Genomic DNA, 17,709 nt, shown 5'->3' on the forward strand with positions numbered 1-17,709 from the left:
CACCTGAGGGTGCTTATTAACAGTCAGTTGTCCTTGGTTACAACCCAGAATGGAAACTGTGTTTTTAACAAATAGCACAGGCAATTCTGACGTAGGTCCTTCCCGGACCCATTTGACAACACTGCAAGATTATCTAAGGACTCTGAGTTATATTTAACTCTGTCCCTTAGTATGGCTTTCTCATGGCCATGGTGACACCCAAGACTGGGAAGAGGGATGAAGGAGGAGAATGCCTGAGATTGGGGAAAGGAAGAGTAAAGTGAAGTACAAGTGAGATGAAAAGAAAGAGGCCTTTTGAAGATGCTCAGACAGTTAGGGCAGACAATGGACAAAACTTGCCATATCTATCACCTGTATTTAACTTGTATATATTTGTGTATATCAATGCAATAAATACTGCCAGTTCCTTTAGTCATGTCCTAAGAAATAATATCCAGGTTAGATAGTGTTGTTGTTTTTTCAAATACACATTACAAAAATATATAACTATTGACATTTTAAAATATGTATGTGTACTACTAAAGTCTTTACAGAACTACCAGAAATCAAAACACCATCTTTAGAAAATATCCATTTACTCTGTGAGCTTCTGGAGGCATAAATTATGTTTCTTCCCTTTGCAATTCCTCGTGGTGCCTATTCTTCCTAGGACATAAAATTTTTAAAGAAAAATCTTGTTTTCCAGAGTCAAGATTAACCTCTTGTCCACCTTTTAAATAGTGCATATTTCATCAGAGGTCAAGGGTCATGAACAGTTTGCTCTCTGTTTATGCACATGATTGCCACTGTAAAATGCAAAAACGTTAGAGGTTAATGTACTCTCCCTAGAGGGTATTAGAATTACTATTAGTACTCTTCTCTTTATTGCTTACTTTAAAAGTTCAGTCTGTCACTGGGTGAAAAAGGTAAAGGGATTAAGAAGTGCAAATTGGCAGTTATAAAATAGTCACGGGAGGGTCAAGTATAGCATCAAAAATACGTTCAATAATATTGTAACACGTATGTACAGTGTCAGGTGGGTACTAGACATCTCAGGAAGAGCACTTCGTAAATTATATAAAAGTCTAACCACTATACTGTACACTGAAAATAATATAATATTGAATGTCAACTGAAGTTGAAAAATTAAAAAATATGATTTTTTAAGTTCAGTTTTTCAGGAAAGGCTTCAGAGTTAACAAAATGTACATAATATTCCAAAGTGCATAAATTCAAAAATATGAAGGAAGTTCCTTTGAAATGGAAAACAAAAGTTCAAATTTAGGTTTTTTGCAGGTGCAAGTTCTGTTAAACAAACACAAAAGAATGTGTTCAGAGGAATTTAAAATATGTCTTTATCACTGGCTATTTCTCCTTCTCCAACATTCCTTAATAAAGGAGGCTTTTAACAAAGCTGCTTGCATATAGAATAGGAAATTTATATCCTAGTCTTCTAGAAACATAATGCAATCATAGTTTGAAAATGCAAATTTAGGGGAGACACTAGACTCAATAAATAGAGATTTATGAGATTGTCTCATTAATATTGCTTAGAAACCCGATATTTTATAAAAGGGATGAAATGAAATCCTCTATAGCATTTTGAGCTTCCTACTCATAATGAGATACATAAGTGTTGCAAATTGGGGAGGATATAATAATATTTTATATACTAATAGCAAGTGCAGTCCCGTTTATTTTACTTTGGTTCATTTTGTTGCATGATTGCTGTATTCATCCAATTCGCCATTTTGCAGGACATAAAATGGAAGCATAAACTGATGTTCCTTTTCTGGTGTAATGTTTTTATAGTGCCAATTGAGTAAACATCCGCAGGGAAGGCGCATATGCTCCAGACAGAGCAGAAATCTTCTATTTTCATCAAAGCACTAGTCCTCTTCTGCTTGTGCAGCCAAAAGAAAAACAAATTATCCCTATGTACACTGGCGTGTAAAACCCCAAAGATCATCTTTCTTTACTTTTAAAGAAGTTTATTTGCTTTATAATATGTGTGTGGCGATGAGCATGGCTTGAAAAGGCAAAATACCCCAACAGGACCAAACTAGACCAGTTGCTTAGAGAATAATACAAACACATATAAAATTAAACTTTCTATCCTTTTCTTGGTAGGATAATCATTATGATCCCAAAGACATTGGTTATTTCTTTGAAATGTGCTTACCCTGGATCCTTTGGGGTAGGTGAACCCAAAAATAAAATTTTCATGTCTAGGGCTTTATTTGCCATTTTTCTCATCTCTTTCAGGACATGTCCTAACTAGCACATAGATTTCATCAGTTCCTAAAACAAAAGCTTACTCACTTTGGATGGACAAGTCAGAGGAATCAGAATTGAAAGTAAGAATCTTGTTTGTATATTTACTTGTGTGGTGGGAATAACAACTTAGAAATCACACAGCTGTCTTTCCCTAGCAAGACTCGAGAAGAAAGTCTGAGTGTGTTAGTCCTTCCCCTTCTAAAAATGGTAAGGCCTTCCCTTTCTCCAGAGCAGAGTACAGAGCCTTTGGATTTAGTCTCCCATGTGTCAAATTCTACATTGCAAAAGATGCAGAAAGAGATCACCTGAGAGGGCGGGATTGAGGAGCAGGTGAGGAGCAGAGGGAGGTAGTCAGTCAGTGGAGGGAGGCTCAAGTATATGCCTCTTCCACAAAGAACTTCCCAGATGGCAAGATCTCCAATGGAGAGCCTATGTGGAGACACCTACTGAACACCACGCACCCTGTGGGCCTCAGTCCAGGCACCAAGCATCTATGTGGGAAATAGATCCAGGCCAGCTTGGTCGAACCACAGTTGTCAGGGATTTTGTGATGACTATTAGGAGCCTTCCAACATCAGAGCTGACTCCTCTGTGAAGTGGAGAAAGTAGGTCCATTGGCTTGGATTATCAAGCATGGCCATCTACACATTATTCATGCCAAGGCTATGGCTCTGATAGCATCATTCCTAACCAATGAGATATTTTAAACACTAGTATTGCTCATTAAAAATTACTTCTAATATCACTTTTGTTACTTAACCAATTTCAAGGTGTTAATTGAGATTACACCCGCATCACAAAGACATTGTGATGTACAGCTACATCACACTCCTCAAACTTGAATATTTCCAAGTAAATTACCATAAATGCAATATAACGTTGTGGCTTCAGAAGAGTGGGTGCTAAGAACAGCAGCATCTCCCACCTGCAAGGGGACACTGCAGGCTTGGAGTGTGAATTAAGCTGTGACCTGGTTCATGGGTTGATGCTCAACCACTGAGTTCCACTGGCCAGGCTTTTGTAAGCTTCTTAAAGGCTAAGACCATATCTGTTTTGCTCACCACTGTTTTTATACACCACACTACATATGCTTAATAAGTATTTGTGGGGGGAAATGGAACAAAGGAGGAAGTAGATGAAGGGAAAATGGGGAGAATAGAGAATGGGAGGAAGGAAGGGAGAGTGTTAAAATAGCAATGCCAAAACCAAGCCCTCCCTGTCTCATGTGCCTCGCTTCCACTCTAAGGATTCCAACTCCAGGGCTCCATGCAGTCTTTCTCCAATATGTCACAGGCTCAGCGACGTCTCCAAGGCTAGGCAAGGTGCCAGAACAGAGTAACTACATGAGAGTCCTGTCTTCTCAAGCTGAAATAAATGTCTACATTTAAAAATACTCAGAAGGATAAATAGTGTGCTAAGCCATAAATCAAGGGCTGACAGCCATAGGTGCCGGGCTCACGAAGGAATCTGTGCTCTGTATCACATGTCCAGGCTGGCAGGCGGCTGTGAGATCTCCCAGAGCAACACCATCCCTTGCAGATGAGAAAAACTGAGGTGCAGAGAGGTTATAAGTCTCAACTGGCACAGCCAGCATGACAACTGATGACTTTTAGCACATAATCGCAGAGCTTTGAACTAGTCTACCCTCTTCTCACTATGAAGTCTTTGTGATGGGTTTCTAAAGAAAAACGGGAAATGGAAAAAGATTTGCCTAGAGTGGCAAATATAATGAAATATAACAACTAATTAAAGGGTATATGGCAGAATGACGGTCTTAAAACCTCTTGCCATATAATATCTAATGCTCAATAAAATATAAATTAATTATAGATGATAGATGATAGATAGATAGATGATAGATAGATATATAGGAATGAATATACTGTCAAAGAAAAAGAGAAATAGAAAAAGAAAACAGAGACTATAAAAAAAAAACAAAAAAAAAAAAAACTAAATAGTATTTGTCTTTATCCTGGCTCTCAGAACTGGGAATAAAAAAGTCTCTTTGGCAATTTGTGCCTGCTGGCTATTCTTAAATAGATTTAAGGCCCAACTCTACACTACTTATATGGTCTTTTAAAAAACCATAATGTAAGAATTGTAGCTTTAACTGATCCCAACTCTGGTGCCCCAGACACTTGATAAAAGCAGACACAAATCTTACTCCAGAAGCAGACTGACAACCTGGACTCTAAAAATTCCAAGCAAAACTTCCACCACAGGGACACACACAGTCACAAAGCATATAAGTTACCATGAATTCAAATCACAAAAACAATATGTAATAATACCAGGCCTGAAAACATTTGAAATATTATAATACTTCAGATATTAAAATGACCAGATATAGAATTCAAGATAAGTATTGCAATTTATTTAAAGAGATACAATGTAAAAATAAATAAGGAGCAAAAAACTATCAAGATTTGAAGTAAAACCAAACAGAGCTTTTACAAATGCAAAATAAAACAACTAAAATGTAACACTCAGTGAAAGAGGTTTAAGGGGGGGAGTAGTGAATAGGTGGCACAGGGAATTTTTAGAGCAGTGACATTATTCTGTCCTAGAGGCCCGGTTCACAAATTCATGTAGCAGTGGAGTCTCTCACCCTGGCCTGCAGGATCAGGCTGAAACTGGCTCTCTGATATTCCCCAAGAGATCCAGGATTTCAAGAGGGTGAAGGCCAGGCTGAGGGACCCCATCGGTGCAAAATCAGGGCTGGGGAGGGACACAGAAGTGGGAGGGAACATGGGAGGGCTCCATGGCGTGTCTGGCCCATCTCGCTCAGTCTTGATCAGCCAGACCCCAACAGCAAGCTAACCTACCAGTGGAGCGTCTGCCCCTGGTGGTCAGTGCACATCACAGGGAGTAGTTGAGCTGACTTAGCATATATTAGCATATCATTAGCATATTATGCTTTGATTATTTGGACAGCCAACCAACCGACCGACCAGACACTTAGCATATTAGGCTTTTATTATATAGGACTAGAGGCCCAATATATGAAATTCATGCAAGAGTAAGTCCTCACAGCCCCAGCTTCATCTGGAAGGTCATCCAGAAGGTCATCCAGAGGGTGGTTCTGCTGTTCAGCCATTCATTTAATTTGCATATTGCACTTTTATTATTATAGACGAGTAGCCCTGTGCATGAATCCATGCACCAGTAGGCCACTGCTGTCCTCCTGTAGCTCTTCACCTACTGCTCTGCCCTCCTATAGCTTCCCCCCATTCTTCTGACCCCCGCTCCTCCTCGTAGCTTTCTGCCCTGCCCCATCCTGTAGCTCTCCACTGCCCCACTCTACTGGAGATCTCTGATCAGGTCATTACGAAATCGGTCATTATGCCTCAGGGCATAACTAACAATTACCATATTCCTCTCTTTTTATATAGGATGATACTGCAAAAGTTAATACATTACACATTTCTCAAAACCCACAGACTACACAACACAAAAAGTGAACCTTAATGTAAACTATGGACTTTGGTTGATAATGATGTGCCAATGTAAATTATTGATTGTTTAACAAATGTACAACCTACATTTGGGGAAGGGGAAGATTTAATTACTGATTCAACTTCTTTAGTGCTAGAGAAATGTTAAATTTTTCTATTTTAGTAACATTTTTCTAGAATTTTTCATTTTGTCTAAGTTTTCAAATTTATTGTAATAACTGTTATTCTTACTTTTATATATTTCCTTTATTGCTGGTGAGAAAGGCTGTGGGCAGGTGTAATGAGAGGGCATGTGGAAGCTCTATACTTTTCACTCACTTTTGCTGTGAAACTAAAACTTCTTTAAAAATAAAGTCTCTTATTTTTTTAAGGAATACAAACAGTGAAAAAGCTCATTCTCATACAGGTTAACCTATTGAAATTTAAGAGTAAATATTAAAATTATACAGGGTCATCAAAGTTACTTTTTTTAAAAGCCTCAAGCAAGAAATTACAAAAAAATAAAAACAACATTGGGAATTAAGTTATAAATAACTTCAGATAAAGAAAATATACAAAAGACAGTAAGAATAATAAGTTATTATAATAAACTTGAAAATTTAGACAAAATGAAAAACTCTAGAAAAATTTACTAAACTTTAATATTCCTCTAGCACTAAAGAAGTTGAATCAGTAGTTAAATCTTCTCCTTCTAAAATATTAGACCCATATGACATTTTTAGAAAAATATTCAAAGTTCAGATCTTTCCAATTTCATGCAAAATATTTCAGAGTAAGGGAAAAAATGGAAGTAGTCATCAAGTCTTCCTAAAGGCTAGTATAATCTCAATACAATTTAAATAAGTCTGGTATAAGAAAAATTATAGCTCCATAGTATTTATAACTACAGATCCAAAAATCTTGAACAAAATATTAATAAACCAAGTCCACAATGAACATTACCTATATTTACCAGACTGTTTTATCCTAGAAATACAAGGGTACTTTAACACTAGAAAATCTATTAATGTAATTTACCACATTAACAGATTAAAGTAGAAAAACAATATAGACTTCACAAGAGACAGAAAAGTAATTGATTAAAATACTGCATTTATTCTCACTAAAAATGTTTAAGCAACTTGGTACAGAAAATTAATTCTTTAATCTAACAAATAATAACTACTTAAAAGTTTGCAGCAAACATCATACTCCATAGTGAACAACTCACGTAATAGTGGCAGTAGCTTTCATGACACTAGTTAAAAAGCTACCAAGCCCCCAGTGCTCTTAAATTGATTTTTATTTTAAGCCCAATTGCAACCTCATTTACATGAAAAACAGTAACACTAAGATAGGAGACACTTCATTTATCTCATCCAAAGACTACGCCAGGTGCCTCTTATCCTCTAGACCACTCCAAGACCCATGATTTGAAAGCCACTCAGAGGGCAATAGGGAACTCAAGGTTTTCCCAGGAAAGCGAAGAAGAAAGATCTTTTCTTTCTGTGCCTATCTCCAGGTTGAAACTGAGACAGAAGATGTAGTATGCTCATATCCTCTGAAAAGACTGTTCCTGGTCAAGGTGCCAAGCTGCCTCCAGATACCTGTGCAGCCCCTGGGTCCAGGGAGACTGAAGGTGAGGTGAATAATCCACCTGAAATCAAAGGCATTGTCCTCCGCAGAGCCAGAGCACGAAAAAGTGACAGACTGGGTAGTGTCCTCTGAATGACCTTCATCATCAAAGAGAGACATTATCCTTGATTTAAGAGAGGATCATCCCTTGAACTGAAATCATTGGCCACTATGACTGCTGAGTATGCAAGGCAAAAGCAAAAAATGTAACAGATTTGGTGACAGAGAACACTGGAACCTCTCTTGAAAGATGTAGTTTTCAGTCACAGTTTCTTAAGCTTTGGTTTTCACTTCTACAAAGTGAGAGTGAAATCAATGCCCAATTCAATGAGTTATTAATAAGATAATTAAAAGCTCTTGATAAACTTGAAAGCTCTATGGAAATGTTCATTATTATTATCACTAGTATCATGTAATTTTTCAAGGAAAAAAAAAAAACGGTTTTTCTATCTCTGTGAAAATCTGGCAACTCACATAGAAAACCTTTTAACATCGTATAAAAATGACCAATTTAATGCCCTGCAAAACCCATGCCTGATCGTCAGCTTTTCAAAGGTGCCTTCTGTGCATAAGATTGATCTATAGAAGGCTGAAGGTTGATTATAAAACCTCTAGTGTCTGCTTGCCTTGAGCCATTTTAGATGAGCTATTCAAAATGCGTCCAAGTTATCAGTTTGCTCTGATAGACAGGAATAGCAAAAAGGGTTTGATCTCCCCTGCTGGAGAGGAGACATCCATTGTTGTCTGCCTTTCCATATACTAGTATCACATACCTAGCTCTTTGTTCTTAGTTAACAATATAGCTTGAGGCTTACAGCTTGTTTTCAAATTTACATGCTAGGAAAGACCATGATAGTTACTTTAAGCAGAGCTCCAAAAACACACAGCTCAGTTGATATACTATCATTTTTAGAATTTAAGAGCATTCTTATGTGTTTGGAAGGGAACAATTATTTTATATTGTGTATGTGGCTATCCGTTTTCAAAAGTGGAATCTTACTAAATGTCTCATCAAATATTTACTTTGGTCTTGTCTGCTTTGTCTTGAGAGAACAGTTCTGATCCAAATGACTAATTTATATCCACTTAAAATCCTAAAGCAAATTGTTAACTGGAACTTGGGAGGTGAATCCTGATGGTCAGATGTGTGGATGGGCACAGCATTCAGACCTATACTGACAGCAGGTTATGTCAACCTGAGGAAATCAATGTCATTTCTCTGAGCCTCTCTTTCCTTATCTATAAAAGACAAATAAAAATGCTTCCTAACAGAATGAAATAAGAAAATGCGGGTAAAAAAGTGCAATGGTTATATAAATGTTAGAGTATTGTTGCTATTATTATTAGGAAGCTAATAGAATAAGAACTACTTGCCCAGTTATTGTTGTTGGCCCAGATGCAATGACTGACACCAACATTATTGTCACTTCCTTCACCATCTCAATGAAGTATGAATACCCCTAGAAAAAAGATGTGTGTATTCTAAAATATTCACAAATAAAATTACATGAGACCTGAGATTTGCTTCACAGATTAAAGAAAAAGCAAGCTGTAAAACAATACAAGCTATATGCTTCCTTGGATATAGCTATGGAAGTAGCTATGGATACAGATAGAGACTTACGTGGAGAGCATCAGACACAGACGCATAGATAAATGTGGAATATAAGGTCTAATAATACCAAAGTGATTATATCTAGATATAATAAGAATTTTTCTCCTGGTTTGTGGGCATATCTGTATTTTACAAATCCCTTATAGTGAACATGTTTATTTCTATAATATTTACAATAAATATTTTTCTGTGTTTGTTTTGTTTTTTAAAAAAATATTAGAAAAAAAGTTTAAGTAGCAATATTAATGATACGAACATAAAGTTTTAACTCTCTACTCTGTCCTAAAACAAGACCTCTTGATAAGGCTTTGCACAGACTAGTCCCTCCTCTTAGATCATTCTCCCAGCTCCATCATCAACTCTGCAAATGTCTGTTTCTTTCTCACCTTTACATGAAAACCTAAATGCATCTCCTCAGAAGTCTCTTAGCTAGCCTACCAAGTGAAGCTCATTGGCTTCCTTCACAGTACCTGGCATGATTTTATAATTATATATTCTTTTGGTTCCTTGTTTATTGGCCGTCTCACTTACCCGTGAGACACGAAATGCCAGATGGCAGAGACTGTGGCTATTTTGTGCATCACTGTATATCTAGTGCCTAGTAGGGAGCCTAGCATGTAAATATGTATTGAATGAATTCATGCATGAACAAATGAATGCAGCAGTATCCATGTAGGAAGGCAGACGTCTTCACTCAGGGAGATCCAGGTGCATCAGACTACAAAGGTGAGAGCAAACGCTAAGTCAACAGGCATCAGAAGGCTGGCATATCAATAAATCCCTGCCTGCTGTTTAAGAACTAAAAACTGAAGTCGTCATGAATGATTTCCATTTAAATTCAAAGAAATGCTTACTTGAAAATTCTAGAGCTACAGCAGACCTTTAAAATCAAATCATTTCCTATAAATAGGGAAACTGAAACCAGAGAAAACATACAAGCAATAGCCTTGGTCCGCACCTACCAGACCAGAACTCTCTCAACTACTCCTCACTGACCGCAGTATGACAGCAATATTACCCAGAAACTCACAGACTAATAGTCCCAGCAGTTCTTGGCTTCTGCTAGCACAAGAAGTCTGAAAGTAAATAAATAGGCCTTCCTCTCCAATGCTGTTTTTATAGTCTGTTTGTTACATAAAATACGGATTCATAACCTAGTTTCGCACCAGCATTCCTTTTACTGTAGAGCTATCTCAAATCCCAAACCAACAACTCATTTTCTTCCTTTTACCTCTCTACCACACAAACTTGCCTACTGTTCCTCAGAGCAAGGTCTAGGTTGAACTTCTTTTAGTATTTAATTAATTAAAAGACCTGGGATGCATGTATTAAATACGTATAATTATAATTATATTTTTTGGGTGTGTATTATATGCCAGGCACTATTTTAAACACTTTACCTGTGAACACTCAGTGTTCACGACAAGCCTATGAGATAGGTGATAATGTGCCCTTTTTAAATGTGTAAACTGACACAAGTTTAAATAACTTGTCTAATGGAAATGGAGCCAGGCAATTGGAGGGTTTTTTGTTTTTGTTTTTTTTTAGTTTAAATAAGGCAGATGTTTATTTCTATGCTGTGCACAGAGGTACACAGTCCAAGTCTGCAGAGAAGAATCTTCTTCCTTAACATGGGGCGTTTTATCTCTAAATGTGAGGTTGTCACTGGCTAATTGGCACATCCCCATTAGCAGGAAGGTGCAGAGAGGAAGAGGAAGACACGCAGCTTCCTCTCTTCCAGCAACTTCTCATTTTGAAAAAATCCAAACCTACAGAAAAAGATAGAAAATGTTTTAAAATATGGAACCAAGAGCCTCTCACTCATATTTCTCAGTTGTGAATATTTTAACACTTTTGTTTTTGTCTCTCTTTACATAATTGGGAAAATGCTGCAAGTGACACATAGGAATATTTCTTACACTATAACGGGAAGATCAACAAGCCAGTTAGAAACTTTACCAATGAATATAGTTGACATGACGAAATAATATATTGTGGATGATTTTTTTATTGCCTTTATTATGAGAATGCTTGACCCAAAAAGAAAAACACAAAGAGAGAAGACTTGTTAAAAAGGTAAAAATATCAAAGCCACAACAAGACAAATGTTGCCAGCCCAGCCACTCTATGAAAAGATGGACCCCGGTAAAGTGGAAACAGGATGGACTTCTAAGCCTGAGTTCAAACCCAAGTTCTACCCACTTACTGAACTTGTTATAACTGGGCAAGTTATTTGTTGAGTCCTCCTGAACCTCAGCTTCATCATATGTAAAATTAGGAAAGACATACTGCAAACCTATTATTTCTAATGATTCCGGGCAGAACTTAGAAGTTTACCTTTCTAACAAATCCAAGGTAGGTAGATAGTTCACAGAGTAGGTTCTGAGAAACACTGAGCAGGAAGGGAGCTAACCAGAGAAGTTATGGATTGGGGAAGAGGTTCTAAACCCCTCCCACTCTCTCCTCAGATCCTCCCTTCCCTCATCCCTGTACCCCTATCTAACTCATAGGAGGCTGCACAAAATGTTGTTCGTGACTCCAGTTTGGTTTTCTTCAAGTAAAGTCCTCCTATTCCCTCCTCTCCACCCTGTCCCCAGCCCCCCAATCCATCCAAGATTCCCACCAATCTCCAGCACGAAGCTTCCTTCAGACAGGTCAGCCTGGACAGCATTATGACCTGTAACACTTTTCTGTTGCCCTTACTCCCTGCCTCCTGTCAGAGCCCAGCTTAGGTCCTCTTCTTCTAACAAACCCTCTGCTTCGGCCACCCTGGGTTCTCCCCTCAAACTACGTAACTCTATCTTGCATATTGACTACATAGCCCTTGTTTTATTCTGGGCCTTTCTAAATGCACTCTGAGCTCCTGAGAAGAGAAACAGTGATTCTCCTTCCTCATACTCTTTATGACACTCAACGGAATGTTAGACAACAGTAGGCGAGTGACTCTACCTACACAGCACCTTACCTGACTTATTGAGGAAGACGGGATGAGATCAAGGAAAGCAACCCTGGGAGGGTAAGAACAATGTGGAGCTTGTTACAGACCAATAAACCCAGTTAGAAGCCCCATCTTCAAGGGTTTTTTAAACACGACCTATAAGTAGGAAGTAAAAGCAGAGTTCAAGATAAAATCTGAAATAAATGAAAAGCAGAGAGTAAACAGCTGCTGGCCCTTGCTCTGTTATGTCTTTGAAAAGTTTCAATTAAAAATAGCCCTAATACGTGTTTTTTTAAACTGGTAAAATCCCTTTGTCTCTTTAATGTGTTACTAAGGAGTTATTAGTATCATTTCATGGCTCCAGCACAAATGCTTCTAGAATTTATTGCTGGGTTCACATCTCTGCTCTTTTATGGATTTCTTCCAAGAGGGGCTTGAATATGGGGCTCCCATTATATGTCCCTTGTGGTAGGCTGGCTAGAGCAAGCTGCATCACCAAGTGGCAATAAAGCTCATCAAGGCAACAACTATTACTCACCAGTGCAGTTCGATTTACAGCAGAACATTTCCAGATGGATTCTGATGTAACCCTTTTACTTCCATCTCCCAACAACATTGAAATTGAAAAATCAATTACAGTACCCACATTTTACACCTTGCTGAGTTTTGCTGGGGTTGTTAAAAAGCATACATACACATATATATACACACATACTTATATACATATACGTACACACACACACACACACACACACACACACACATAAAATAAATGTTGTGAATTTAAACAAAGATAACACTTAGTAAGTAACTAAATCACACTGAGAGAGCTTCCAGGAAGGTGGTGGTAGGTGTGTTTAATCTAGACAAATTACAAAGAAGCCATTTTAGAAAAGACTTTATTTATATAAGAGCTTAGAAACAGCTTAAATCACAAACTCTTAGTTTGTTGTGTCAACAGGCTGTCAATAAAAATCCTTTTATGGGGTCATCAGCGTCACCCTGCAGTCACCAGTCCTGCTTCTTTAACCAGAGGCAGTAGTCAAATCTCATTAGCTCGCTCTGTCTCCGGGAGGAGGGAGATCGCCTATCAGTTACCGTCACTGCGTGACAAAGCATACAGAGGAGAGCTTTAAATCTGCCAGTGCTCTAAACCCAGTAAGGAGAGGATGAATGTCCTTGAATATCAGTGGTTACAGAAACAGATTCTGCAGAAGGCAACAGGATAACTGCATGTGGGCTGGCCTGCATGGCTGTCTTGTTTTAAGTTAACCAATGATTGCCCTGACCAGTTTAGCTCAGTGGATAGAGCGTCGACCTGCGGACTGAAGGGTCCCATGTTCAATTCCAGTCAAGGACATGTACCTTGGTTGTGGGTACATCCCCAGTGGGGTGTATGCAGGAGGCAGCTGATCAATGTTTCTTTCTCATCGATGTTTCTAACTATCTATCCCTCTCCCTTCCTCTCTGTAAAAAATCAAAAAATATATATTAAAAATAAACAAATAGTTTAATTAGCCAATGATTACTAGTACAGACTTCATACAGAAAACCTGACTTGCTCTTTCTGGATATTTCCTAATCTCACCTTCTGTAGAAGACTGAAAAATAAATAATGTGAAATTAGCATGAGCTTAGTGACGCCATAATTAGATAACTGTCTCCTATGAAAATCCAACTCCCGAATCACTACACAGATGTGAAGGGCTGTTCAATGTGCTTCTGGCTATAAATGCAGGCAACAGATATGTCTCTAATTATATAAGTGATGGGACAGGAAGAACCATGATACACACTGATCAGACTGCCTTCCTTCACTTTAGTGCTCTCATGTGACTTCTTTTCATGAAAATCAACATGCTATTTGAGCAACATTGTATTTCCAGCTTATTCAACTTGTATTTACCTAAGAGACTACCAGTCTAAATTGTGTCATGAACTGCCCACCTACAAGATGCTTAGCAAGTCTCAGTTCATTCAATTGTCCCACTACAGAGAGTGGTACCTTCTCAAACCTGAATGCATTTACAAATCACCTGGGGATCCAGGTAAATGCAGATTCTGACTCAGGAGGTCTGGGCTGGACCTAAAAGTCTATCTTTCTAACAAGCTCCTAGTGGTGGAGGTGGCTGCTGGTCTGAGATGAACACATTGGACATAAATCACCTGAACAATAGTCTTTAAATTTTCAACAATTAACATAAAATGGTTACATAATTTCATGTGATTTATTTCCTGAAAGATAAGAATGATCATGTTTTAAGGAGAAGTTGATTTTAGACATGAATGTTAAAGCACAATCATAATCTCCCTAAATGTTATCTCCACAGATAGACATCTTTTTAGAGCTCAAAGAGGTCCTTTAAGGTCAAGGAGTAGTGACGTCAGGAAGTAAGCCAAAACAGAACAGAAACAGATTCATTTAAAGCAAAGCTTAAATCCAATACCTTTCCCCAGCTGCACTATTGATTGCTTGGCTTTTTCTTTGCAGTAAATGTACATAAATCTAAATATGCTCCTCTTGTGTTCAAAAACCCCTTCCTGAGAATAGAATTAAAGTTCACTTGCTCACCTGTAGCATCTGCCATGCAAAATTTATTTAAATATGACACACTTAAGGTTTGTTATTACTTAAACTAATTCCTTTAAAATGTATTAGCCTAATACAGATTCAACTGTGGAGATAAATGTCAAAGGTCAGCATGTTTTAGTTCCCCTTCAATAACAGTAGGAACCTGTGCTTAAAAACTACTTTCTTGCCTGGCTGGCATGGCTCAGTAGTTGAGCATTGACCTATGAATCAGGAGGTCATGGTTCGATTCCTGGTCAGGGCAATGCCCAGGTTGCAGGATCACTCCCCAGTGTGAGACATGCAGGAGGCAGCTGATGAATTGATTCTCTCTCATCATTGATGTTTCTATCTCTCTTCTTCTCCCTTCCTCTCTAAAATCAATACAAATATATGTATTTTTAAAAAAAACAACTATGCAGGCCAACAAGAAAAAAAAAAAAAAAAAGACGCTAACAGCAAGATACCCATGAAAATACACACATGGTGTCAAAACAAGCCAGAGGAAAATTATTGGGGGGGGGGGGGGGGAAAGGATGAAAAAGAAACCCAAGTCAAATTTAAAGAAAATATCTCTTTATTAACTTTTGATCGAGAATATGTTTGTATATTTTCAGAAAACAATTCTGAGACCTTCTGGAATCCTGTAACAGAGAGGAACAGACAGAAGTGCTCCAGCCATGAAGACAGAAGAGACACAATTCAGAGATGGAAGATGCTAACAACTCCTCACCATACCAGCAGACAGCAGCTGTGTGTTACTGAAGGATGCCCAGGACCAAACCAGAGACGGTTGGACCTGCATCACCACCATTTGTCTACCAACCAGATCTGAAATATCATGGCTGACATGTACACATAAGGAACTATTTGACATTGAAATTGGGACTCAAAAGAACTGTTGGCCCAGAAAGGAACTCACTACAGACTGATTCATTTGCCTCTCAGCATAACCATTCTGACTTGTCGCAGTTTAGGTTCTTACAAGGGTATTTCTTAGATCACTGGTCTCACACATCTAGAGGAAATAATGAACAATATAAACTGATGAACAAAAATAGACCCAGAGAAAGAGAAACAGCAATCAGACTCTCAAACCTCAGAGGGAAAGGTGGGGGGAGGAGGGGTGAGGGGGAGTAAGGGGAAGAGATCAACCAAAGGACTTCTGTGCATTCATATGGGCCTAGCCAGTGGACATGGACAACAGGGGGGTGGGGGCATATGTAGGGAGGGGTTTGGGATGGGAATGGGGGGATGAGGACAATTATGTGACACCATATCAATAAATAAAAATAAACTTAAAAAAAACTATGCAGGCCAGCAAGGGAAAAAAAGATATACAGGAATCTCACTTCATCATAACTTGAAAATTAATAATATTACAAACTTTAAATTATCTGTAATTAAGAAAAATATTAACTCACAGCAGTACTGTGTCTAGCTCTCCCACTGTAAGCCTTTGCAGAGATCTAAGGAGGGTTTCCAGAAAATCTGCATGGGAGACAGAACAAATTAAGCTAAAATAGGTCCCAGAAAGAGGAACATCCATCGTAAGTGTAAAAATATTGAAAAAGTTCAGTAGTAAAAGTACTGACTACAGGGGGAAAAATGAAAAGTGGCACAAAATTCAAAGAGGCAGTTTTAGAAAGGCTTGGGAAGTAAAGAATAAAAAGAAAAGTAGAAAGCAATCTTCAGATACTACATAGAAATGGCAACAAACAAGCAAACACCATTAGAGAATGATTCATAATCCTACAAGACAAATTAACACACACACACCCAAAAAAAATCAAAGGATGCACAAACATTTTTGGGCCAAATAATTCTTTATTGTGAGGATCTGTTCTGTGCACTGTAGAATGTCTCGAGTACCCTTGGCCTCTACCTACCAGTTAGCACGCCATCTTGAGTTTTATGACGACCAGAATATCTCCAGACATTGCCAAATGTCCCCTGGGAAACAAAATCACATCCAAGTGAAAACCATTGACCTAGTCTGTTGAATTGCTGATTGGGTTGTTTGCTTCTTTAAGATTGCTTTTTAAATGTTTGGAATTAACAGTTCAAAGGGAAAATAAAGAAAATTAAGAAGGAAAAAAAGCTCCACTCATTCTTTTATTCTCCCAACCAATACCTATTGATTGCCCAGTAAGTAATAGGCATTCTATAAAAGATGAATTGGTGGGAGTGGGGAGGAGATTCAATGGGTGAAATTTTAAAGCACAATCATAATCTCCCTAAATGTTATCTTTTCATTTTCTTCCATGTAGTCAGTACTTTAAAGAGGACGTATGTAGTACTTTCAACAATAAAGATAAATAAAAAAAATAAAAGGCGAATAGGTAAGACATAGTCACAACCAAATTTTAAAATTCCCATGTTACTTATTTAATATTATCATGTTTTGATTAACTTCTGTATTTTCAAGAAATTAATGCCATGCTTATTTCTAGGCTAAGATCTTAGCACACAAGCAAAACATTATGTAAATGCCATTTTACTACAAATGTTAAAAAATAACTCACTGTGGATAACTATATTTGGTGTTGAGACTGAAATTGTCTTTATCTGTGGATGTATCAGTTAGCTATTATTTCAATAATGCTGAATAACAGAACCATAAAATCTCAGTGGCATATAACAATAGGCCTTTATTGAACGTGCACACCTGTGAGTTAACCAGGGATCAGTTGATCGAGGCTGGGCACAGCTTGAATGGCTCTGCTCCATCTGTCCCTCATCCTCTTCCCTCTATCGACAGTCTAGTTAACCAAATTCTTCTTACGGCAATGACAGAGCACAGAGAGGCAGAATTACATAAGACGTAGGCTCAGAACCTACACACTGTCACGTCTATGCTCTGTAGTCAAACGTAATATCACAAGGCAGAGAAAATATATTCCACTCATGAGGGCGAGGAGAAATATCAATTCATATAGCAAAGAATATGGACATAAGCAGGATTAGAGAATTAGAGCCAATGCTGCAATTCCACAGTGGAGGAGAAAAAAAAACAAACAAAGATGTAAATTACAGCATAGGGAATATAGTCAACAATACTGTGATAACTATGTATGGGGCCATGTGGGCACTTGAAATACCAGGGAGGCCACTCTGTAAAGTACTTGATTGTCTAACCACTATGCTGTGCATCTGAAACTAACACAGAATAATAATGAATGTAAACTATAATTGAAAAATAAAAACTAACCTTGGTCTGGTTTTATTATCTCAAAATTAAAATTTCTAAACACAGATTCCT

Source organism: Pipistrellus kuhlii, unplaced genomic scaffold, assembly GCF_014108245.1.
Source record: "Pipistrellus kuhlii isolate mPipKuh1 unplaced genomic scaffold, mPipKuh1.p scaffold_m20_p_4, whole genome shotgun sequence".
NCBI lineage: Eukaryota > Metazoa > Chordata > Mammalia > Chiroptera > Vespertilionidae > Pipistrellus > Pipistrellus kuhlii.